The sequence below is a fragment of the Macrotis lagotis genome, chromosome 6 (genome assembly GCF_037893015.1).
Source record: "Macrotis lagotis isolate mMagLag1 chromosome 6, bilby.v1.9.chrom.fasta, whole genome shotgun sequence".
Lineage (NCBI taxonomy): Eukaryota > Metazoa > Chordata > Mammalia > Peramelemorphia > Peramelidae > Macrotis > Macrotis lagotis.
The window spans coordinates 93254573-93281902 of record NC_133663.1 but is presented as its reverse complement, the minus strand read 5'-3'; the positions used below and the strand labels follow the sequence as shown (position 1 = coordinate 93281902).

At 34.5% G+C, this 27330-nt stretch overlaps 1 long non-coding RNA gene across 1 annotated transcript in view; it reads right to left on the bottom strand.

Moving 5' to 3' along the window:
- LOC141491109 (uncharacterized) overlaps nt 1-25217 on the bottom strand; it is a 117486-nt gene extending 92269 nt beyond the window's left edge. The window contains exons 1-2 of the long non-coding RNA XR_012469463.1: nt 24307-25217; nt 20625-20697 (exon numbers count right to left, since the gene is read on the bottom strand). This is a non-coding gene — a long non-coding RNA (uncharacterized LOC141491109). The remainder of the gene's footprint in view (nt 1-20624; nt 20698-24306) is intronic.
- Between the last annotated feature and the right edge of the window lie 2113 nt (nt 25218-27330).

The following is a 27330-nucleotide window of genomic DNA, read 5'->3' as shown; positions in this document are numbered from 1 at the left end:
ACAGCAGCAGCAGCAGCTGAAGTAATAGTAGTGGTAGTAGTGGTAGTGGTAATAGTGGTAGTAATAGTCCTAGTGGTCATAGTAGTAGAAGTAGAAGTAGTAATAGCTTGTATTTATATACCATCTATTATGCTCAGCACTTTACAACTATGATCTCATCAGACACTCACAACTACTCTACGAGATATTTTACAACTAATGAAACTAAGGCCAAGATGTCAAGTGATTTACCTGAGAACGCAGAACTACTATATAACAGATTTTAATTTAAGCCTTTGTGACTCCAACCCTCTATCCACTCTACCACCTAGCTCATCACTTTCATTTAAAAAGAAATGACTGTGAAAGGAACTGTAAGGTTACAAATTAGGAAGAAGAGTGTGGATATAGATGGAAGGAAACGTATTTCAAATACCAGTAGTTTAGAAGCAAATAGCAAGAATGAGAAATTTGAAGTACAAGGAAAACAGAAGAAAAAAATATAGGAGAGATAGGTATGCACACATTTATAGGAAAAAAAAATAACCTTGTTTCAATGATGATATGGAGGCACAGGAGTTTGTGAAATAGGATGCATGACACTATTTATGTAATAAGAAAAAAAGGAAGATTTTTGGTTGTATTGATTTCAATTGACTGAAAAAGTGAGTAACAGAGATGCCAAAAATGTTTTGCTGCAGAAGCTTCAATTGTCTTGACCAGAGAGAACAATGCTTGATTTTGAGGTTTGGACTATGGAAGAGAAATGAAAATCCAAAAGATGGAGAAGTTGCAGAAACAGAATTCATTGATGAATTGGAAGAGGGAGGAGGAAAGGGCAGTGCAGAGTCAAAGGTGACCCTAAGGTTTCATACCTGGGGAAAGATAAGATGGCTGCATTTTAGTTGTCAAGACAACAAGCCTAAATGGCAGGTAGAGCTACTACAAAGTCTCTATCTAGGACTCTCTTTCTAAGCTTTTGATTATATTGTGCTTTCCTTATCTTTTTTACACTTAAAAATACATTATGGTGTTCTGTAACATAGTGTATGTTTATTGCTGGAATGAGTCATCCATAATGGTACAAAAATGTCACAGCTTGCAATCACTCATTGTAAACACCATATTTTACAGCATTGTTAACTGAGACAATCATCTGCAACACCTAATCTAAACCAATTCGTAGTAAAGATAAAAATATTCTAACCTTTAACACTCTACATAACTTTGTTAAACATTACATTTTTTCCCCTGGGAGAGGAGTAGCTGAATATTGTTTTCTTTTCAAATCAAACGTAATCATTACAAATACTTTAAAATATGTATTTCTTTAAAGTATTAATTTTTAAAGCAGCCAAAATTACTAACAAACACGGAAAGTAAGCATTCATAAATGATGTTTTTTTGAACCTAGGATGCATCCCAAATTTGCATGCATATTAAATGTAAACATCTAGAAGAGCACATTAATGTTTCAAATTTATATATACAGAAGACAGTAAATTCTCGAATGAAAGTTATTTCAGAAAATATTAACTCCTCCATATTCCATACAACTGTCATACGCTCTACTAAACAGGTGCCTGGCTACATTTCTACATGCGGATGATTTAGTAAATTCAGAGTGTTATCCATCCTCCCCTTCAAAAATGTTTGAATTTTTTTAACAAAATATAGGGCTTCTTGGACACTCCATGCACAATTGTAAAAGAAATTCTTCCTTTTTCTACAGTCTATCACCCAATTTATCTCATGCTAAATCATTTGGGAGGGAAATAATTTGGGAGATAAAATTCTGTAACCATTAACACAACAGAAGGAATTCATTGCTTCACCATAATCTCATCACAGAGAACATTTGTGCGTATTACAGCTGACCCCGCTTTTTTCTTTTTAACCATAGAGAACATAAATAACAGATTCTGAAAGGTCAGGAAAAATACATTTTTCTTAGTTTGATTCTGATTAGAATGGAAAGCTAAATAGATCACATTATTTCATAACTCCAGATAGGAGCATTATGATTTATCATAATATTTTCTTGAGAAACTTATTCCATCTTCTTCCTTAGCAAATAAGACTTTTTGGGGGGCAGCGTTTTCATAATTACCTACATGAAGTCATGGAAATTAATGGCACTGGTAAACTTGGTAGAGTTTAGGAAAATTCTGTTGAACACTGAGCATCTGTGTAGATCTGCAGATGTCTAGGGAAAAAATGACTCTCGTAATATATATGTTCCTTTTATTCAAAGCCCTAGGGGAAGAGCTTGTTTCTTACTTTATTATGTCTTCAAAAGTACAAAGCACATTGTCAGCTGTCAAGAAACAGACAACTCATTTACAAATTAAATCAAACAATTTAATGGTTGTGATACCTCTCCTTCATCACTTTTTTTCTGCCTTCCTAATTTCCATATATTATTACTTCAAGCTATCTCACTATATTTGGCCCAGAGCCCTCTTCCCTCTTCCCACTGACTGATATGGAATAGTCATCTATTCACATGGTTTCAATTATGATGTGTACACAGAGGACTCTCAGACCTACATCTCCTGCCCTAACCTTTACCCTTCACTCCAGTCCTGTATTTTTGGCTGGCTGTAGATATCTCCATGAGGACAAAGTCGCTTAAAACTAAGTATAACTGAAATAGAGCTTATTATCTTTCCTCAACCAACTTTAACCCTTGAATAGCTTCCTCATCCAAGGATCAGGGATAGAGTGCAGAATGAAGAATAAGAAAATGAGACTACTGCTCTTAGGTCTAAAATACTAAAATGAGTGACTTTAGACAAGTTATTTAACCATAAAGTCTCAACTTCATTAAAAACAGAATGAGAATAATAATGCCAGTCCTGATTAATTCCCAGAATTGTTGTGAAGATCAATATAAAAGTTAGTATTTATAGTTTGTAAAGGTTTGTAAAGTGCTGTGCAGAGTCTCTCATTTAATCCTCATAACCATCCGAGGAGGTAGATGTTACTGATATCCTATTTTATAGTTGAAGAAAGCTAAAAAGTCAGACATTAAGTGATTTACTCAAGATTACATAGTGTTTGAAGCCCATGTTTTCCTGACTTAAAAATCCTTTGTAAAAGCATTGAGCAAACTGCCAAGTGCTACCTGAATACCCAATGTTGTTTTTGTTTGCATTGCTATCCTTGTTCTTTTAGTTAATGGAATTCAAATAATAATGGACAAAACATTAAGTTGTTATCTGACTATTATTATTTATGTTTAAAGTTGAGCATACTATCAACCAAGTAGATAAAATGATTGCCTTTTGTAATTAAAAATAGTTATGTGATTTCATCTTCTTTAGGTTCTCTCAAAGCATGTCAAGGATAATGCTGGTAGAAGATGTAATGGAGATGACATATATCATATTATTTGAATCTGGAGACAGTAAAGTACATCAAAAAGACATAATTATATCAACAGATACAGAAAAGATAGCACAGTAATGAAAGGACATTTTTAACTATTTCAAAATAATCTAAAATGAAGCACAGATACAATCAAGACTTTCCCAATAACTAGGCACAAAGCAAGAATGCTCACTATTTACACTAATATTATTTGGACTGTGATTAAAAATGCTAGGTACAGCAGAAAGAGAAGAAAAAAGATTAAAGGAACACAAGACAAGGTAAAATATGATGGTCTACTTAGAAAATCTTAGAAAGTCAACAGCATGGGGGCAGCTAAGTGGCACAGTGGATAGAGCACCATCCCTAGAGTCAGGAGGACCCCAGATCAAATCCAACCTCAGACATTTAATAATTAAATGTTACTTAACCCTACTGCTTTAAAATTTTCTTGAAGTTTAAAATAAAAAGAAAGTCAACAGTCAACAATAACAAAATCTTCATTAAAGTAGTAATATAAAATATAGTCATAAGACATAGAAATAAAAATAAATTTAAAAGATACATTAAATATTTAGAAATTAATTTATGCACAGAACACACAAAATATAAATGAGACTAAAAGGTAATTCTTCCAGGAATAATGGAAGAAAAAATGAGATAATCATTTGTTTCTGGATGGCTCTTGATATAATAAAAATGATGAAACTATCTATATGCAGATTTATTGTTAAGAGTTATCAAATTGACAAAAAGATACAAGAATTAGACAAAATTATTACAAATATTATGATGAGAAATAAAAGATAAGGATAACAAAAGGAATCACAAAACATTGGATTTTTAAACCTATCTAGTACTTGATTTAAAAAAAAAGAGGTTAGTTCATTAAATTAGAGAAACAAAATCTTGAAAGAAACATAACAAAGAAGTGCTAAAAAAAACTAAAAATAAAACTACTGCAGAAAGGTCTCTTTTTATTTTAAAGAACCATTGGGATATCTGGTTGGGAAATTGACAGAAAACGGATGTATGCCAACATTTTAAATTATTTACAAAAATTAATTCTGAACTTGTGAATAATTTGGATACACATGACAAGAAAAATTTTGTCATGTGAAAAAAAAACCTAAAGAATAATGGAAGTTTTTTTTTAGTTTTCACAACTATGAATAAAGAAAAACTTAATAAATAGACACAGCAATTTTTTTATATAAAATCACATTGATCCTATAAAAATAAAGTCCTTTCTTTCAAAAAAGAAGCAATACAGCTAGAATATTAAGAAAAGATACATTCTGGGGAAATTTATTTTTCATTAAATAACTCAGATAAAAGTCTGCCATTCAGAGGAAGAAAAACAAAACAAAACAAAAAATAAATTCTTCAGAATCTGTTGAACATTTTATAAAAATTATCTCTTAGGTATCTCTTTTCCTTAATTCTAATTCCTCATACTGAAAATGACTAATCTGTAAAGACGTTAATCAAAAATATGTATGTACAAAGTTAACCTGACTGCTGCTGAGGGGAGGGATGTGGTGAGGGAGATGGGAAGGGAGGGTGGAAGGAAATTTTGTAATTTAAAAATGTACATATGCATATAGATGAATGTTTAAAAAGGTTTAAAAAATATAAGTCTGATATTGAACAGCACTAGAGATTTCACATAAATATTTATAAGAAAGGGACACTCTTTCAGACAAGTGGTCAAAGAATATAAACAGTTTAATAATGAGAAATACAAATTATCAAGAACCATATGAAAAGCTGTTCAAAATCACTAAAATCAGAAAACTGCATGTTAAAGCAATTCTCATGTTATCTCATGCCTATCAAATTGGAAAAGTTAGCAAAAGATGCGAAAATTTAATTTGAAAGGATTACTGGAAGATGGACATGAAAATTCATGGATGGTGGCATGATGAAATCTCCTACAATCCAGGAAGACAATTTAGAATTATGCAAGAAACTAGTTAAAATATCCCTACCCTTTGACCTAGTGATTCCACCACTATAGCCTCAGGCAATGATTAATGTCATCAAGAAAAGAACTCAAAAGACAAAATATTCCCTCATAATGGTCCCATTTGTTAAAGCAAAAATGTCAGAATCAAATTATAGGAACCAAAAGACAAGAATAGTTGAAAAAACTGACACAAATACAATGGAAGTAAGAAAGTAAGCAAACAAACAAATAAGCAACAAAGCATTTATTAAGGGCTTACCAAGTACTGTGTGAAGTACTTTACAAAAATATCATTTGATCTTTACAACCTTGGGAGTTAAGTCCTACTCTTGTCCTAGAGTAAACTGAGGTACACAAGGAGTTTAAGTGACTGACTTACATTCTCAAAGCCAGTGTCTGAGATCCAAGTCATGGTCTAGTGCTTTATCCAAGTGCACTACTCAGTTAACTCTAGATACTATTTAGGCTCAAAAGAATGGAAAATGAACCACAAATAAAAATTCAATAAAATAGAAGAAGGATTATCTGAAGACAAGAATATAATAAAAAAGATGCATTAAGAAATCACTATCAAAAATGTTAATGAAGCCAATATTAAAATGAACAAAACTCCAAGAAAATGCAGACAATTCACCATAAAAATCCAAATTTAAAGTATGCATTTATTTTCCTTTCTAGTGAAAAATAATAAGCTACAAAAGTGAAAAAATATATTATCACTCATGTTCACTCTATCTTGTGATTTTGTTTAAATGTTTTGAGGCAATGTTCTGTGTATAAGTATACATGTATGCATGAGAGAATGTTAGGGTAGGGATTTTAGGGCAACATTTTCACTAGATCAAAACAAGCTCATTTGAGTCAAAGTTCTGTGATTTCATTGGTAAATCTGTTGATAAATTAGCAGATGTATATTAAAAAGTTAGTAAAGATTTGGGCAGATTAAGTGGCTCATCACCGAGCTTATCAATTGTAGAAGCAACATTCTAACACAGGTCTTCCTTACTCTAAGCCCAATATTCTATACACTGTGTCATACTGACTCATGAAAATAAAAAGTATTGACCAAAATAAAATGATATGGCAGGGCGGAAAAAGACAGGGACCCATTTCCTTAAGCCTCTTTCTGGCCTTTCAGGCATTTGTAGCTCCACCAAATATTCCCATCATACCTAAAATATCATGGCATACAAGGTGATAAGGATACTGGAGTAATTACTCAGTTCTGTATTACCTTCTTTGAGCTAAGTCACACTTTTATCAACTGCTTCATCCTTCTGTTGTGTTTGCATATATACACACACACATACACACACACACACACACACACAAAACATACAAGCTCAAATCAGCATCTATAAAGTCTACAAAGTCTACTTCTAAGCAAATGGCATCATGTAAATATGCGACTCATTTAGGAGTAACATGCATATTTGCTAAGATTCGGTTACTATTTTCATTCAAAAAGCACACATATATAAGACTATATGTAAATATGTATGACTAAGAAGGCATTTTGAAAAAATAACTTTTAAAATGTTTAATAACTATTAGTCATTTTTTTCAGTCATGTCTAACTCTTCATGTCCCCATTTGGGATTTTCTTGGCAAAGGTACTAGACTGGTTGGCATTTCCTTTTCCAGTTCATTTTACAGTAGAGGAAACTGAAGCAACAGTGACTTTTTAAAGCAACAATCATTTTAAGTGACTTTTCCAGTAAATGTCTCAGGCCAGATTTTAACTAACCACTGAAGACACCTTAATAACTAACCATTTAGTTGGAAACACTATTTTACTCCTCAGAGCAGTGAAGAACCATCCTCAACATTTTGTTTTGGTTTTTGTTTATGTTTTTTGCAAGGCAATGGGGTTAAGTGACTTGCCCAAGGCCACACAGCTAGGTAATTATTAAATGTCTGAGACCGGATTTGAACCCAGGTATTCCTGACTCCAGTGCTGGTGCTCCTATCCACTTGCACCACCTAGCCTCCCCATCCTCAACATTTTGCAAACCTCTGCAATTATAATCAGTAATACCAGTGTGGAGGAATACTAATATTTATCAATCATCAGTAGAGACAATATACATTTTTAAAAAATAGAACTTTGAAAGTCTTCTGCATTAATCTTCCACTAACACAAGCTGGGAATATTTTCCAGGATTCTGAAAGGTTTAACATCAACAAAACTTTTCACAAGTCTCATCCAAATTATTTAGTGCACACCATAGGCAGATTTATTCTGAACCTCTCAAAAGATGAAAGTAAGAAGGAAGATGAAGGTGTTTGAAGAACAAAGGCAAAATGAAGCAACAACTACCTCAGACTGAAAGGATAAAGAATCCTTAAGAGGTTTTTATGAAAATATTAGAGACCTGGAATAAAAAGGAACAAATCAGCCAGTCATTAACAAAGTAGAAAATTAAGGAAGCCATTGTTTCAAATTTAAGTCTTAGCAGTGGAGGGCACTTGATAGGTCTATTCCCCAGCTAAGCAAAACTCTTCAAAGCAGAAGAGTATTCACAGTTCTTGTTTCCTTCCAACTATTCCCTAAAGGACCCAGAATATACATCATTTGATAGTTCTCTTTTTCTTCTACTAGACTATTGCCAACTCTTAGTTAGTCATGCTACTGGGGAGGAAAACAAAGAAAAGAAAATCAAAGTCAAACAATTTCAAAATATTGCTATTCATTTTCAGACCACTTTCTCTCCCACATACTTTCTGTGTGGATTTGAACTCAGGTACTCCTGACTGCAGGGCCGGTGCTCTATCTACTGTGCCACCTAGCCTTCAATTATGTAAACTCTTATTTTACCTTTCCTTACAGCAATTGAAACTTAAAATTGTGGATTTACCCTCAAATTTTAAATAACAGTGTAACGTGGTGGCTAGGTGGCGCAGTGGATAAAGCACCGGCCCTGGAGTCAGGAGTACCTGGGTTCAAATCCGGTCTCAGACACTTAATAATTACCTAGCTGTGTGGCCTTGGGCAAGCCACTTAATCCCATTTGCCTTGCAAAAACCTAAAAAAAAAACCCAACAGTGTAACAACAAAATTAATCAGACATGTCTCCTTTCCCATTTCATACTACCTGAAATATCACTTGTTTACAACCCCAGGAAAAACAAGAAAATTCAGGAATGGACCAGAGCATCCATCCCTCTTCAATATGGCCAAGAAATGAGTAATATCACTACATTCTTTCCCCACCTACCATCACCCCCACCTTTCTCCACTAAAACCAACTCAGATATTTTATGGTAGTTGTCTACATACCTCTCCTCCTGTCCTGGAAATGTGCCTGACTTGGAAAGATGTAGGAATCTACTATTTTATATATTTCCCAATCCAATGAACATTTTAATACATGCCAATTCTCAATTGCAACTCAATTAGTAATTACTGATCACTTGGCCATTAAATGCCAGGAGGAAATAAAAAAGGGATATCCAACACATTGCTTTTCCTGGAAACATTTTCATATTTTGCTAGTACTCAAGATATATGTACCTGAAATAGTTAAACATATAACTATATGCCCATGTATACATTTATGTATACATGTATGGGTGTACATTTACATATATGGTCTACAACTAAGGGCTAAAATGAGATGCAAGAACATTAAATACAATAGATGCCAGGAAGAGGAAATTATTGTGTACTCAGAAGACCTCATAAAGAAAGAAGAGTTTCAGTCAGAGCTTTAAAGATGGGGATGTATGGTAATGAAGGGGAAAGAGAACTTTAGGAGAGGAAAATGATGTGATTTAAGATAAAAGAGGCCATACAAAGTCCAGGGAACAATAAGAACAGCCAGAATGTAGCATAGTTTGTCTCAAGGGTAACAGAAGTAAAAGGGGGTATAGGTAAGCATGAAGTGAGATCCAGAAATCTTAAATGTCATTCATAAAAGGTGAAATATTCATATGACAATTGGGAAAGAGTGAAGTTTTATGAGCAAGGCAGCAACAAGATGAAAATGGGTATATTAGCAATGTTAATCTAATGTAACGTAAAATAAATAGCAGAGATTGGGGAAGATAGCTACTCATGAAGTTATTGCAATTAGGAAATGAGGTGATGAGAGCCTGGGCAAGGATGTTTGCAGCATAGTGGAAAGGAGGAGACATTTTGAAGGAACAATCAATGAAACTTTGGTAACTCAAAATTTTTATGAAATCCCTGCCATCATATTATTTTCTTGGACTTAAACTTTTTATTGCCAAATATGCTCATTCTTTAATCAATATCTTCTTCTAATTCTTCATATTCACTCATTTTCAAATCTTTATGGAAGAAAAGTCAATGACAATTAGTTTTAAAAATATCTCTGAATTTCCCTTACTGTTTCTATCTTCATGGTCTTAAGGAACATCCAATAGAACCAAGTCTATTCCCCTCCTTTTTGAATAAAGAAGCATCTTATCTCAAAATACATAAAACACATTTTTTCTTTTCCCTGTCATTTCACATGCCAAAATCAGATGTCATCTGTCACTATCAACCTCTGTCATGTTTGTCTTAATAGTTTTCTAAATCTCTCACATCACTTAAACCTCTGCATTTAGGCTTGTTTAACTTATCTTCAGAAGTTACACATATCGCCTCCTTTTCTTCCTAGCCTATCTTCATTCCATGCCTCTACAATTTGGACCATCATCTCCACTTAAGCCACACCAAAATAACTGAGATTCTGGATGGAAATGAAAGAAGGGAGAAAACATTTCACCTGGACTGGTCCAAGAAGATTCCATGGAGAAATGACATTGGAGCTTGGCCCCAGTGGGAATAAGAGGATCTTCATAGGCAATGATGTGGAAAAAAAATATTTCAGGTAGAGGGAATAGTTTGCCAAGGTGCAGAGACAGGAAACTCTAAGGCACAATTGGGATGGAGTGAATAAATATCACAATTTGGCTACAGTGTAGGAATTGTATGGCAGTAGTGACAGAAAAATAAACAAAAGAGGTAGGTGGTAAACAGTTCTGAGAGCCATGAACCCTGAATTAAGGAGTTTAGAATATATTCAGTAGGAAATGAGAGAAGTTTTTTAATATAATAATGATAACAAAAACATTTATATAGACCATAACAGTTTCAAAGCACTTTATATAACAACATCCAATTTGGAACGTAAATGAAATTCCTATGAGATAATATTTTATTTGTTTTATTTGAGAACCCAACCATGGAACTGCCATTAAGGAAATTCCTCTCTCAGAAGAGGTTAGAACATTCTATAAAACTTAGACCTAGAGAGCTGTCAAGGTACTAAGACTTTAAATAATTTGTCTGGGATTGTGTAGCACATATATATCAGAAGTAGGACTTCGATCCAAGCATTTTTTATTTTGTGGACAGCTCTTCATACCATATTGACTCATATAAGGTTGTTTGTTTTTTAACTGCTTTCCTCTCTACTTTGTAGAATCAAAATTAAAATTTCAGTCTTTTGACTCCAAGTAAAATGTTATTTCTGTTGTACATTGCAGCTCAGTTAGTTGATGGATTCAGGTGGTACTTTAAGAAAGTACTTTGGTGCAACTAGGCGGCAGTGAATAGAGCACCGGCCCTGTGGTCAGGAGGAACAGAGTTCAAATGTAGCCTCAGACACTTAATACTTACTTAGCTGTGTGACCTTAGGAAAGTCACTTAACCCCACTGCCTAAAACCAAAAAAAAAAAAAGTACTCTGAAGGTGATGTGAAAGATGGTTTGGAATAGCAACAGCCTAGATATGATGAAATTAGTTAGATAGTACCCGCAATAAGGCAAAATATGATAAGGGTCATGGCAACAGAAGGAAGAGGAAATACAGTTTTGAAAGCTAGGTAATCAAGAATCAAGAGAACTTGATAGCTAAAAGGATCTAAGGTAAGAGGAAAAACATGAATAGTCATTATGTATGCTTTAGATATTTTAAACCTGATTTAGTTAGCATTGTGGTGGTGCCAATAATAGAAAAAGAGAAGTCAGGAGGAGGACCTGATTTGAAAGCAGCTGTTGATGAGATATCTTTGAGATATATTGAGTTTCCAGTAGGATACCTAAGTAATGTCCAGCAGGAAATTAGAAAATCAATATATGGAAAATGCAGTTCTAGAGTTTTGAAATATTAAAGCTAAGACCAAAGACTTGGACAGCAGAAGAGGGTGGATGCCATAAGTAAAAGAATGAGTAGGGATTAGAGTGAGAATCATTACTTTACATATTAAAGGGGTGTAATAAGAGGAAACAATGAAATAAAGATACTGAGAAAGTACAATTGGAAGATTGGAAGCACATATGATGATGATGTCCTTCAGTCTCAAAGAAGACCATGATTTCAGAGAGATGATACCATGACAAGAAAGTGAATCTGATTTGAGTGAAGGAGGTGCTATGCTAAGTCACCAGTCTCACTTTCTCCTCTGGAGTCATCTAAGTCCAGTGGCTAGATATGAATCAGGACAACTGGAGATGGACTGGATGTGAGGCAACCATGATTAAGTGACTTGCCCAAGGTCATATAACTATTATGTATCAAATGTCTGAGATTACATTCAGGTCCTCCTGATTCCAGGGATGGTACTGTATCCAATGCACCACCTAGCTGCCCACAGAAATGTGGGAGGAGATCTAGGAGAATCAATTAAGCAGTCAACAAGCCTTACCATGTTGAAGACAGCATTACCACCTCACTATAGTCATATACCACTATGACCATGTTAAAACTAAAAAGAAAAACGTATAATATTTTGATTCCAAAGGTTACTTCTATAATTAAAATACCCTTGTAATAATACAATGTTTCTTTAATGTAACAGTTCTGAAACAAATCACACTGAGTTAATTAGGTAACATAGAAAGGGCAGGGAAATGGTGTTTCTGCAGTATCAGAACCTAGGCAAAGATGCTATTTATTATTGCTTCTTTGGCAGGTTCCCTGGTTTTAGTGAAGATATGTTAGAGAGATGAGAATAAGGAAAATGGAAAATATATAATAAAAGTAGACCAAGACTAAGAAATTATAAATTACTATGTACTTTCAAGGCATTCAATATTAGACTTCTGGGTAGTTATATGTTTTTGTTTTGTTTTTGCTAATAGAATAAAAAATAGTAAAAAAAATAGAAAGAATAAAAAAAATCAATATTGCCCTTCTTTTAAAATGAACTTTCAAAAATGTGAAATTATATCCTATACTAAAAAGATATGTGAGAAAATTTGGAATACAAAAAAGGAATTTGAGGTCAATTTTTGTCAAATAATCTAATTAAAAATAATGGTTCATACAATTGTTAAGTTGGGGTCCATGGACTCCTAGATTTCAGGGGATCTGTGATTTTGATTTTTTCGTATTTTAATAACTATTTCAATTTGATTAGTTTTCTTTTAAATCTTACATATTTTAAGCATTTAAAAACATTAATCTGAGAAGGGTCTTCATAGTCTTCATAGCCAAAAGTTAAGACTTGGGATTGATTATTTACAATTTATTTTTCAAGAAATTAACTTGTCTGCACTATGCTCACTTTGTTTTGGGTATTATGATGATGGGGGGGAAAGGTTAACTGAACATGTTTTTCCAAGTTTTATACATATTAGTAAAATGTCATTAAGGGACTTGCAAGTCAAATTATATGAAAATTTTCATGAAGGATGAGATAGTAAATACTAATGAAATAGGAATAAAACAGGATAGACAGATGGGTTAAGATTAGAAGCTGACATCATTTTTGATTCCACAGTGCCATTCACATGATTGTTGTCAATAAATGTATCTTTACTGACTGACTAAGCAATTGATTTGGGACCAATCAAATGTAATAAAAAAAATTAGATTGAGTTTATATTTTAGAAATGACTCATATTTTATTAATGATTTGAAGAAAAAAGTTCCTTAAGGTCAAAGATTTTATCCCATTTGTATTTCTAGTAACTAATGCAGTGCTTTCTATACATCTCATGCTTAGTAAGTACATATTTGTTGAATTGAAACTAATCTACAAAAGTAAATTTTATACTTTGGGAAATTCACACCAATAGGATGAACATTAAAAAGATTTCTTCCTTATTGTTAGCATGGTATAGTGTTAAGACACTGGGATGGGAGTCATGAGAAATGGGTTCTACAATAAATAGGCAAGTCACTTCATTGAGATTCCAACTTTCCTGTTTGTAGAATCTGAGTGGCTCAGACTAGATGGTTTTAAAGTGTCTTTCCAATCCTAATGTTCAATGACTCTATGGCTATTTCTTGTAAGTGTGCAAAATGAAACACCTAGGTGACACAGTGGACTATGAGTACTACATTTTGAGAAAGGGATATTGTTCTTGTTGTTAGGTTGTTTTGATCCCATTTGGAATTTTCTTGGTGAAGATACTAAAGTGGTTTGCCCATTTCCTTCTCCAGTTCATTTTACAGATTAGCAACTGAGGTTGTCAAGTTTAAGTGACTTGCCCAGGGTCATACAGTTGGTAAGTGTCTAAGGCTGCATTTGAAATCATAAAGATGAATCTTCCTGATTCCAAACCCAATGCTTTTATCCAGTGCACAACCAAATCAAATATTTATTACCTATCTAACCTTGGGCAAGTCACTTAACTTAATTCTGCCTCAGTTTATTCATTTGAAAATGGGGATAATAGTATTATTATTCATAGGGTTGTTATGAAAATTAAATGCTATACTTGCAAAATGCTTTGCAAATCTTAAAATGTTATGTAAATGCTATTGTTATTATTACATATTATCAAAATTCAATATTGTGAAGTTTGATATTATTCCATTGCTCTGAACCTATATAACCTGTATTATAGAGTTCATAAACGTACAATCATAGGATATATGGCTAGAGTGAAACTTGGAGATCATTCAATTCCCTCATAACAGGATATTCCAGTGATTTCTGAGTTCTAGAATGCCTGAAAGGAGTCTTATTAAAATGGCATCCCATTGGGACAGCTAAGTGGTGCAGTGGATAGAGCACCAGCCCTGGAGTCAGGAGCACCTGAGTTCAAATCCAGCCTCAGACACTTAATAATTACCTAGCTGTGTGGCCTTGGGAAAGTCACTTAACCTCATTGCCTTGCAAAAAAAAAAAAATGACATCCCATCATGATCTTCAGTTTGTCAGGTTTATGGTCAAGATTCTAGCTTGGGCATGCCTATAGAAAAGGATAACTCCACTTCCTGAAGGGCTTGACATAACTTCAAAAGACACCACCTTTCTCTCAGGTAGCATTATACAAACTGGATAAAACTAATTTCCTGTCCTCTGTAAGCACTACCTTTCCTCTTTGGTAAGAAAATAAATTCTTATTTGGAAATGACAACAGCCTAAGTGTTATGTGCCAGGAATAATCTTTCTTTCAAATAAACATTCATCACAAGTGCTTTACTATGAGACAAGTACTCCAATATTTTTTATCAACTCCCAAAGTCACAAGATGAATTCAAATAATTTTGTCCTAAGAAGGCAAAAAGATGGGGAAGAAGACACAGATGGAATAGATCTTTTTCAGGATTACTTTTATAGATTAAAGCTGGGGAAAAGAATGTGAAATTTAATAAGAACAATGTGATACAGTTGGGAAGAAAGAATGCCCTAGCTAAGTATGATTTAAATGATACTGAATTAGCTAGAAGGAAATCTTGATGTACTGATAGGTACAGCATTTATATTCTAGGTTCAATGTGCAATGCCAGCAGAGAAGGCTAACAAGAAAGTGGCTTACATCCAGAGTATGTTAAATAAATCCAGGAACACTATACATTCACTTTGTAAGAGATCAGTTAGCTCACATTTACAAGATGGTTTTCAGCAGAGGCTATTCTTCAAGGAAAAGACAGACTAAAATAGGGTGCACTGAAGATGGTGGTCAACAAGGATTAAGACACCTTTGATCAGTTGTGGATAACTGTTTGGAACTATGGCAAAAGTCACTAAGCTGTGCATTGATCCAACTAGACCACAATTACTATAACCACTTTTACTATCAAGAATAAATTAGCACTTGTGTAGTTCTTCAAGATTTGCATAATATTTTCCATATGTTATTTCATTTGAATCTCACAACAACCTTGTGAATTTGGGGTATTTTTATTTCTACTTTTGGAAATAGAGACAATAGATTAATTTATCCAGCTTATAAGAATCTTAGCTAAGTCCTCCTGATTCCAAGTCTAGCACTCTACCTAGTTGTATAACTAGGTCTAACCTACCAAAGAAGTCAAAGAAAGAGGCAAAAGATCTATATATACAAAAACATTTATATAGCAAAAGACTGCCTAAAACTGCACACCTATTTGGTAATGCCTAAACAAATGTAAATATAAAAATGATAAAATAGATAATTTCAAAGAAAACTGGAAAGACTATATGAACCAAACTATAGCTAGGTGAGAACCAGGAAAACAACTTCCACAGCAACAACATTTTAAAAACAAACAGCTTTAAAAGACTCAAGAATGATGATCAATGCAATTGTCAACCATGATTCCTTTTGGTCAGTGATGATCTTCCTGATAGAAGAGAGGGAATGAACTCAAGATGAGGATAAGACATGCATTTTTTGACTTAATCAATGAGGGAATCTGCTTCACCTGACTACACATTTTGGTTTTAGGCGTTGTTTTTCTTTTCTTATTGTTTAAGGTAACACTGGAAGGAGAGGAGAGAATAGGAGAAAAAAATAAATGCTTTCTAAGTGAAAAAAATATTAAAAAAGATACCTTCTAATTCAATTCAGTAATCATTTATCTCAGCTATTCATTCATTCTTAACTTCATTCAGCAAGTAAGCATTTATTAAGTGCCTGCCTATATCATGCAAGACTTACGTTCTATAGTAAGAAAACAAAAAAAAAATTGAAGCAGTATCTATCTAAAATCAAATAAACACACCACTTCTATTTCATGCATAAAATAACTTGCACAGAGATAAGCAAATACAAAAAAAATAGTTTAGGGAATAACAAATGGGAGAGTCACAAAAGGGAAGATTCACTAGCACCCAAGTTAAGCCTAAGGTTCCTATGCTGATAAGTCTCTTTAAAACTTGAAAAGCTCTTTTCTCACAAAGACCCTGAGGTTGGCAAGATTGCTGTTTCATTGTCCCTATTTAAAAGATCAGGAAACTTAAGTCTCAGAGAATTGACTCCTTTACAGTCACACAACTCTGTGTGTTGGAACTAGGAACCTCCATTTCCTCTCCATTGCACTGTTTACTCTGACAAAGAGATGAGAGTGGGTTGAGAAATGATAGATGTTTGATGACTGAAATGTCAATATCCAGTGTCTATAAAGCTAACAAAGTGTTCGTTCAGAGTAAACTGTCACCTTCTGCTGGAGTTATCAGGGAAGGCTTTCCAGAAGCCAGAGAATTTGACCTATGTCTTGAAGATAAGGTTGAACTTCAATAGAGAGAGTCAAGGGGAGAGCATTCCAGAAATATGACAAATTGTGAGCAAAAATACAAAATCTGGGAAGGTACTGAATGTATTGGAAGAAGGCCATGTGTGTAAATAGTCCAGTTTGTTTGGAAGTTAAAGTAAAGGGAATTAGAATGAGAAAAGGTTAGAATGGTGTGCTGAAACCAGATTTCAGTGCATCAGTCTTAGTATACATTATATTCAGAAAACAGAGGAGGAATCTGTGAAAGCTTTTGAATAATGAAATATAATGAAAGAAATATGAATAATAATGGATGAATAGAGCCATCACATTCATTTTTTAATATAACCCTTCTTTTCCTCAATTCAGTGAGCCTTCCCTTAGAAGGTTTTTTTAAATCAGCAAAAAGCTACAAACACATTAATTGTATATGAAAGCAGTTATAACCATCTAGACCCATAGCATTCCATGTTTCCATTGGAAGGAGAAAGGTACAAGGTTTTATTATACTTGTGATTTCATTGGTACAGGGAACTCGCTCATGAGGACATGCCCTCCACCAATGGAGGTAAGCATCTTCTTTGCAACTTAGAGTCTTAGAGACTTACCCAGAGGTCTGACAGCTTAAGTGATAACCCTGCGTCACACTGAGTAGGCATCATAGATGGAAATTACACTTAGGTCCTCCTAGTTGGTTTCTGTGTGAGCTCTATAAAACACTGTCTTAATGATGGTAATGACGATCGTGGTGGTGGTGGTGGTAGTGACAGTGATATCTGACATTTATACGCTTCTAGGTTTAAAAAGTACTTAATATAATTATATTTCTTGCCTTTACAAGGGTTGGAAAAAGGTAAAGAATTTAGAATTATAATTTTTTAAAACAAATGTTAAAAATAAATTATTAATTACAAATTCAACAATTATATTGTTGTCAAAAATAAACCGATACCATGAGTTTTAAAGAAAAGTGCATCATATACCTTGTTCAAATCAATACATACATATTTATGCATAAATTAATATATATATAGTAAAATGTGTTGAATAAATTAGGAGAAAGAGACAAGAAGAAAATTGATCAATTTAAAAGAGTTCAGGGAAAGGGTAATGAGATCCTGAATGGCTTCCAAAGAAGGTCCCTTCTAGGTTTGGTTGGATCTGTGATGCAAGAGAGGAAGCAATAGAACAAAATTAACTCACGAATGTTCTAAATCTCTCACCTGAACTAATTCTTGTCCAGGACACTACTCAGATTTATGACTCTACCCTTTCCCACCTTCTTGCCCTGCTCTCTGTCTTCTGGTCCTGCCTTCAAGTTCAGGGTCACAGGGGCTACAGAAGTTCAAGAGCAGTAGGAAGCAGCATTGGGCATATGCCAATTGTCTTATTCATCCTCAATGACTGCTGGCATCTCTTCCCAGACTTGAAATAAAAAGTTCAGGTGCGGGTATGAAAGCAGTCAAAACTGAATTTAAACAGTCATCATTGATAGGAATCTTTGTTAGAATCTATGTACAAAAAGATTGGAATGGTGATTTTTAGAGGGCAGTAAGTTTTATTGATGCCTTTTGCTTTTAGATCACATTTGTTGTGTAATATAATCCTATTTTTCCTTCATTCAGTGAGCCTTTTATTCATATATTTATTTTTCAAGCAGCAAAAAACAACAAACATATCAATTATATCTGACAGCAGGTATTAACATTCCATTATCATAATACCCCATATTTCTACTGAAAGGAGGAAGGTACAATGTCTTATCTCCAAGTGGTCATTTTATTCCTTATTCAGTTTCATTTTCTTGTTCTTTTTTACTTACATTGTTATACTCATTTTATATATTTTTCCCTAATTCTGCTTCCTTCATTCTTTGTCATGGCAGTTCATGAAAGTTTCTTTAAATCCCTCACATTTTTCATTTTTGATGACACAATAATATCATGTTCATGAGCCACAATTTGTTTAGCCAATTGATAGGTACTCACTTAAGTTGTTTTTTTTTTGCTACCATTCTCCCAAAACAAAGTGCTGTGAATTATTTGTTTGATAAGAAATAAATGATCAAAGGATATGAACAAGCAGTTTTCAGATGAAGAAATCAAAGCTTTTGATAGTCATATGAAAAAATGCTCTAAATCACTATCACTATTGATTAGGGTAATATAAATTTAAATTACTCTGAGGTATCATCAAAGTCCTCCTATCATATTGACTAATCTGACAGAAAAAAAAGAAAATAAAAAATATTGGAGGAGATGTGGGAAAATAGGGATACTAATGTTTGAGGATTCTGGAGAGTAATTCCAAACTATGTGCAAAAGAGGCAATATACCCTTTGATCCAGCAATATCACTGCCAGGTCTGTATTCCAAAGAGATTTTTTTTAAAGGAAGTAAAAGGACCTACATGTACAAAAATATTTTTTAGCAAGTCTTTTTGGAGTGACAAAGAACTGGAAATTGAGGGAATGCCCATCAACTGAGGAAAAGCTGAGCAAGCTGTAGTAGATGATGGCAATGGAATATAATACTGTGCTAAAAGAAATGACAAGCAGATTCATTTCAGAATAAAACCTGGAAAGATTGACAAGAACTGATGCAAAAAAAAGAGAGTAAAGCCAAAACATTGTACATAGTTAACAGCAATATTGTATGTTGATCAATTATGAATGACTAAGCTAGTCTAAGTAATACAATGATCTAAGACAATTCCAAAGGACTCATGATGAAAAAATGCTATCCACATCCAGAGGAAGAATTGCTGGAATCTGAATGCATAATGAAGTTTACTAATTTTTACTTTATTTTTTGTGTTTTTTTTCTTTTCATCTGTTTCTTCATTTACAACATGATTAATGGAACTAACATGATTGTACATATGTAGCCTGTATCAAATTGCTTACTATCTTGGAGGAAAGGAGGAAAATTTGGAACTGAAAAAAATTTTAAATGAATGTTAAAAATTTTATTTACATGTAATTAAGAAAAATAAAAAATACTTTATAATAAAAAGAAAAGCATAAGTTATCTCACTGACATGATTAATTTATCCAGCTTTAGTCCATGGGTTGGTTGCTTACAGGTTGCCAAGTCCGGGCTTAGTACAGCAGAGATAATCAATAGGATAATGTTTTATATCCCAAAAAGAGACTGGCCAAACAGAGATTATTTAATCCTTCAAGAAGACAACTGGGAGGTGAACCCAGACAATAAAGGTTAATAGAAAATTAAACTTGATGATCTGTCTGAGTTCCTGGGAAGATCAGAGCTATGGGGCATAAGTATATGTTAGGGAAGAAATGCAAGGAGAATTTAGAGCAGTTGTCTGAGACAGAGGAACAGAGACAACAGAAAGGACTTTTAAATGAAGTGGACACTTCATACATCAGAGTAAATATTGAAAAGATGGATGTACCCAGCCCAATATTAATTCAACAGATAATGACAGCTAGGTTGAACACTCTGGGTCCATCAGGAAAGAGCTTTCCACTGACTACATCCCCTGTTTCCTACTGGACAACACACTAATGTTGAACAACATTCTACAAGAGAAAGAGAATGAGACTGACACTCCAGTGACCAGGGTTCTACTCTCAGCTCGGCCACTTTGCTCACTGATCTCACTGCTCAGAGATAAGGTTGAATGAGATAACCTCAGAAGTTTCTTCGAGTTTTAATATTCCATGACTCACATGCCTCTAGGCACTTGATAAACACCTGCTGACAATGGACTGATGGAGACACTCTACATCCATCTTCAGCCATGATTTAGCCTAATTCTGTCATAGTAGATTTCCAGACATGTTATAAAGATGATAGAGAAGTGATTACCAAAATGTGTGAAGTTCCAAAGATCTGCCTTTGCAACTGTTGGTAGAGAGAGAGAGAGAGAGAATGAGCCCAAACACTTTATACTTACCGAGCTACTGACTCTTTTTTCCAGACTCAGTGAAGCATATATCTTAAAAGATGTCAAATCGACAGCCAATGACCTGCAAAATAGAAGGTACCCAAAGTTAAAAGAGCCCTGAAATATTTCATTCAAAGAAAATTCTGTGAACATGTCAAAGGCTTTACAGACTCACTTCCCACTAGGTCTTCCCCCTGCTCCAAAAGCTCTTCATCATGGATACAGATTCAGCCCTGAAATTCTCACACTCTTTGTCTCTTGGGTGCCCCCTTCTGAAGAGATTGATCCTCCCAGAACCTCCATGCAAAGAGGGTGACCATCTCTTCATTGCTCACCAGGCTGCACTCTCCCACATTGTGCCTTTTCTCTCCCTCCCTTTTGATATTTCTCAGCTTCCTTTGCTATATTATCTTCCCCTTTAGAGTGTAAGCTTCTTCAGGGCCAGGATTGTATTTCTTTTTTTTTTACTGGGATTTGCATTCCATTTGTTTGGCAAATAGCAAGACATTTAATAGTAGAGAGTACTTGCCCCTCCAGGTGTACCCAATATCAATGACATTACAAGTTCATTTCCTTCTTTTTGTTTCCCAAATCAGAGGTCACTGGAAACTTTTAGACCATTACTCTGTGGCCAATATAGTGAGTGGTAACCTAGCAATTTAAGAAAACTCTAATACCAAAAGGGGGAGTAGGAAGCATTTAGAGACCAAGCCCAAGAAGAATCAAAGACTATGGAGGGTCTACAACCTATGTTTTCATTAAAAACTCTTAGTTATCAAAGTCAATCATTCTTTCTCATACCTATAGTTGCTATAAACTAGTGTATTAATAAATCACAGCTAAAATTTCTATTGGGATTTACAAAGTAGATTCCCTGCCACAACTGTATGCAAAAAAGTAATGAATATTATTATCCCCATTTTACATATGATGAAATTAAGCCTGAAAGAGGTCAAAAGCTTTACTGGAAGAGATTTTTATTATAAATTTCATTAATTTTCTGATTCTGGATGATTTAGTTCTTAGAAATCATTATTTGCAGTCCTTGCATTAATGGTCAAGGAGTTTGCCCACAAAAGGGAATTTCTCTTTAAAAAGTAATTAGTATGCTTCTATCTTGTTCGGCCTTCTCTCATGTATTTGCTATAAATATGACAAGTCTTAGGACTATTTTTCTCTTTCAACTAACCCTCCCTGTTGGCAAGGAGGACTGGCAAACATCAAATGCAGATGGTGCAGGTTCAGAAGTTTAGAGAACACTGCAAGGGGGCATGCAGGGCAGAACCAGAGTTTGGCACTTGGTTTTTTTGATCTCACAGAATGTCAATGGCACTGCAACCAGTCATCCAGGACTCAGAAAGAGAATCCCATTAAAGTTAATACAAAACTCAGTAAAATGTCTTCAGGGAGACACACTGGCTACTTGGCTGGTATACTCCTGGGAGCAAATGAAAATTTCCCAAGACTACCAAAGGATGTGGCCCCTTCTCTACACCATATCTCTCTTCTTTCTTTTATATTTAAATGCTTCTTTTCCTTTTTCCTATCCCCCTCCCTTACTCTTGGGATCTCTAACTCATTTACCTTCTCCCTCACCACCTTCTGTTTTCCTTGTGCTCCATTTCACTGTCTTTTTGTTTCTTCTAGTGTGTATACTTTTTGAACCATTTTATTCATTCTCTCCTTCATCCCTACTCCTCCCCAAGGAAGGGGGTGGGGACCAAAAATGTGTCTTTATACTTTCTTTTTTCCCATTGTGGTTGCTCCCATCTTATCCATTAATAGTCAGACATTTCCTTTTCTGATTTCATTTTCCTGCTCTCCTTTCCTCCCCAGTGTCAAATCTCTGTTATCAGCACACAACCAGTCCTTCCTAGACCGGGGTATAGACATGATAGAAACAAGAACTGGACTCCTGTACTGTTCAAAGGAAACAGAATATGCCACTGGGAGGTACCAATCTCCTAGCACACTTGCCAGGGCAAAGGAAGAAGAAAAAAAATTATCCTTGGGACAATTCAGGTATATTCAGCCAGCTTTTCTAGGAAAGGTACAAAGATATAAAAATGGACTGAAAAAAAAGATTTTATTCTTGGTATTCTTCTTTCCCTGACTGTTTCCCCCCCCACAATGAATCTTACCCTTCATTAATCTTACCCCTCATTGTGCAAACACCAAAAATCTTTCCAGAATGACTGAAATGTGACTCATTACCAGTACAAGTCTCATGAATGACACAGGCAGGAGTTAACAGATTGCTTTTTTCACAAAGGAAGACACAATGCAGAGTACAAAAAAATCCCCACTTAATGCCCCTGACAAAAACCCTTACAAATTACTACTTCATGAATTAGATGAAAAATATTAGAATACTGAAAATCCCAAGTCCTACTTTCTACATGGAACATGCTTACAATAAACGATATAACATAGGGTAGGTCATCTCGGCTTTGTCTTTTCCTTTGAAACACGATGGAACAATTTAATGTTCATTATAAATTTCAATCATTTCTTTTTTTATATCCTGTAGCATTTCAGAAAACTCCAGAGACCAAGAACTACTACAATGAATCTAAAGACAGAAGACTAAACAGATGAAGGAAAATACAGATCCAAATGGTAGCACTAAGACAATTTCTACCAGTTTTTATATTTTCTTGCCCAAGCAGAAATCTTATGATATGTCTCAGATAAAAGACAACAGATTCCTCATTCTGAGGAAGAAACATTTTATTAATGAACAAATAGCCATTGCCTCCCTGATCTGGTGTACAATACAATACAATAAACATTTTTTTTAGGTTTTTTTTTTTTTGCAAGGCAAACAGGGTTAAGTGGCTTGCCCAAGGTCACAAAGCTAGGTAATTATTAAGCGTCTGAGACCAGATTTGAACCCAGGTACTCCTGACTCCAGGGTCGGTGCTTTATCTACTGCACCACCTAGCTGCCCCTACAATAAACATTTATTAAGCACTTATAACGTGCAGACACTGTGCTAAGTGCTGGGAACGTTAAAAAAAAAAAAAAAAGAAAAGAAAAAGGAAGACATTATTTGTCTTCAAGGATATTATAATCTAAGGGGTTGTGGAAGGAAAGAGAAAAGAGAGAGAGAGAGAAAATGTAGAAAGGGAAGCTGAAAATGGGGTATGATGATGATGATGGTAGAGTCAACCCCAAAGAGTGTAACTGATGGGAAATGAAGAACCAGCTGTTCTTTGAAGTCCTTTGTCAATAGAGGATTGGGGAAGGTTTTTGTTCCACCCCATAGACCTCTAATTAGAGGAGCAAAAGCAATTGGGGTTACAGATGAGGTACAAGAATCAAATCTAAAGCAATCTGCATGAAGATGAGTTTATTGTGATGAATAGGGAGGAGAAAGGGAAGTGAGTTACAGGCAAACTGCCCAGAGCTGAGAACTGACAACAATGGAAGAGAAAGAGAAGACTATAAAAAGCAGACACTGGAACCCCCAAATCACATCAATCTGGGGCCATTTAATACACAGGTTAAAAAAGTCTTAAAATCATCCTCTCAAGGCATATATAGAACAAAAGCTGACATATATAATGATGACCCTTTGTCTTATATAAATGGTTAAATTATATTAAATTTCAGTATACTCAGCATAAAAAGGCAGAGATGTATAAACCATTTGAGAAAGATTATGAGGTGGCTCTGGAGTCAGGAGTACCTGGTTCAAATCCGGTCTCAGACGCTTAATAATTACCTAGCTGTGTGGCCTTGGGCAAGCCACTTAACCCCATTTGCCTTGCAAAAACCTAAAAAAAAATAGAAAAAGATTATGAGGTACCCCTGTTCTTAAATCCATTTTGTTCACCATATTTATCAATGATATACCAAAAGGAACATAGATGTTTTGCTTATCAAAAATGGTTAAAAGAAAAAATTATATGAAACTTCAAGAGTTTGGAAACCTTCAGCTATTAAAAAACTCAGCTATCCAGGGTTGTAGATATCTGAGATTTCCCTAGTGTCAGGTAAATCAAAGCATTAGTATAAAATACTATTATTAACTTTAGAAAAAATACAGATAGAAATAAGCTTTAGCTTGGCAAAGATATATAAGGACTCTCCTTGTCTGGGAATATGGTATCACTTTGAATCACACAAAACAATCAGAGATAAATGAAATTGCTAGGAAACAATGTGGGGACATTTTAAATACTGGGCATAATTCAATGTTTTTTAAAATGACCAGGAATACACCATTTTTCTAATTTGAATCATGATTTTGGAAGGCTCCTAGGTCTGTATCTATTACAGAATTTCTAAATCACCAATTCCATACTAGAAATATACTACATTAATGAGATAAAACTCCTCCTTAGACTTGACTTTTCTGATACCATGAAAGTAATAAGTAGAGAAGGGTGGCTAAGAGACAACTTTTAAAAAGTTTACTCTGAATTTTTTATCTCACATCACATTCAACAAAATATCTGGCAAAATCTGTCATGTAAAAAAGATGGAGATAATTTATTAAATGCCTACTATGTGTTAGGTGCTGTATTTGTTACATGCTAGGGATAGAAAAACAGACAACAAACAATTTCTGGCTTCAAGAAGATTACAATCTAATGAGAGAGAAAAACACACTAGATATACTAAATATAAATATATATATAAATATATTTAGAGAGAGAGATATATACATATATATATACATATATAATATATATTGTTGTTGTCATTCATTTATCCAACTATATGTTACCCTGTGTGCCATACTGCTCATGGAGTGTTCTTGGCAAAGATACTGAAGTAGATTGCCATTTCCTTTTCCATTGGTTTGAAATAAGCAGAGAATAAGTAATTTGCTGAGGGTCACAAAGCTTGTAAATGTCTAAGGCTTAATTTGAACTCAGGTCTTTCTGACTGTAACCCCAAAGCTCTTTCAAATTGAGCCTGTAGGATAGCTAGAGAGAGAGAGAGAGAGAGAGAGAGAGAGAGAGAGAGAGAGAGAGAGAGAGAGAGAGAGAGATTTAAAAAAAACTATATAGGATAAGTAGAGATTAAAAAAAGAAAGGCCCTGGAATTAAGAGTGATTGGGACAGGCTTCCAGTAGTAGATGGGATTTTAGACGGGCTTGAAGAAAGTCAGGGAGGTCAGTAGAAAGTGTAGAGGGGTGGGTCTTGGGAGAAAAATAGAATAAGTGTAAGGAGTCTAAGTTGGACAAATGATCAAAAACATAGAATAATGGGGAAATCCTCATACATATTTGCAGATACTCTATATAATTATTGGAGTAGTAATAAGATATAAATTAGTGCAGCAATATGACCTTAAAGGGGGATCTTTTGAGGACTCCCTGGTTCTGGCCATATTCAATTCAAAATGTCATCAATCACTAGGTAGGACACAGATGATATGGTTATTGACTTTGCAGGTGGCCCAAAGCTGGAAAATGAGAAAAAAATTGACCATATCAAAAGATCAAGGTCTAAAAATATCTCAAAGGAATTAATATAATAAGGAAATTTCAAAGGAGAGATATCAGGTCTTGGATTTAAAGCACTTTGATGAAGAAGTTTAAGAAGAAAACAAAAATGAACAAATAAGGATGGAATAGTTATATAAAAGGCCATACCCCTTCCTTTTGAAAAAGAGCTAGAAATATTAATGAACTGAAGCGAAGATCAGGAATTTCAGTTACCACCTAGTCTAATCCTTATAACTTACATATGAGGAAACTGAGATCCAGGAAGGGAAAAAGAAGATTTCACAGAAAGCAAAATTTGGATTCAAATCCCTTGATTCCAAAGTTGTTGAATCCTGCTACAATGTGGGTCAACCATGTGACAAAACAGCCTCCCCACCAAAAAAAAAAAACACTAATAACAATAATGAAGATATAGGGCCAAGAACAAGGGATAGGTATCAAATTATTCTGCCTTACTCACATCATGTCTTTAGTACTATTTTTGTTCTGGGCTCCACATTTTAAGAACATTGAAAAACTAACATACATCTAGAGAAGACCAACTGACATGCAATAGGAAGGAGATGGAACTGGAAATTATATCATTCAAAGATGAGTTAAAGAAAATGAAGGTTTCCATCGAAGAGAGGGAAGCACATTAGTGATGTTCAAAAATTCAAAGAGCTTGCTTGTGGAAGGGACATTGCATTTGTCCTGCTGACCTATGAGTGGGGAAAAGGACGAACACTAAATGAAAAATGAAGAGGGTAATTTCAGCAGAATAGAAAAAGGGAAATTGTCCTACAAAGACAATCGTCCAAAAATGGCAAGCTTTGACTTCAGAGAGGGGTGAGGGCTGTAAGCAGAGGACAAATGACCAGTTGGGTTGAATTAGGTGACCTTGGGGTCCCCTAGGTCATATTCCTTGATTCTATGAAATTTTCGTGATTCACAGAGTCTGTGCATCATCGTTTAACTGACCTTTTAATGAGACAACATGATGCAACCAAAAGAACCTAGGTTTTGGGAATCAAGAGACCTGAGTTTGAAGAAAAATTCTTCTACTTGGTGCCTCAGTTTACTCACCTACAAAATATATAATTTGGATTAAATCATCTTTATCAAGCCTTGTATGCCACAGCCCAAAGTCTGCAGTCCGACTTTACTTCCTCTGTCATCAGGTTAAGCTTTTTGGACCTCTATATGAAAGGACTCCATGAGCTATAAAGTGCTATCATTATTATTATTATTATTACTACTGCTATTATTATTATT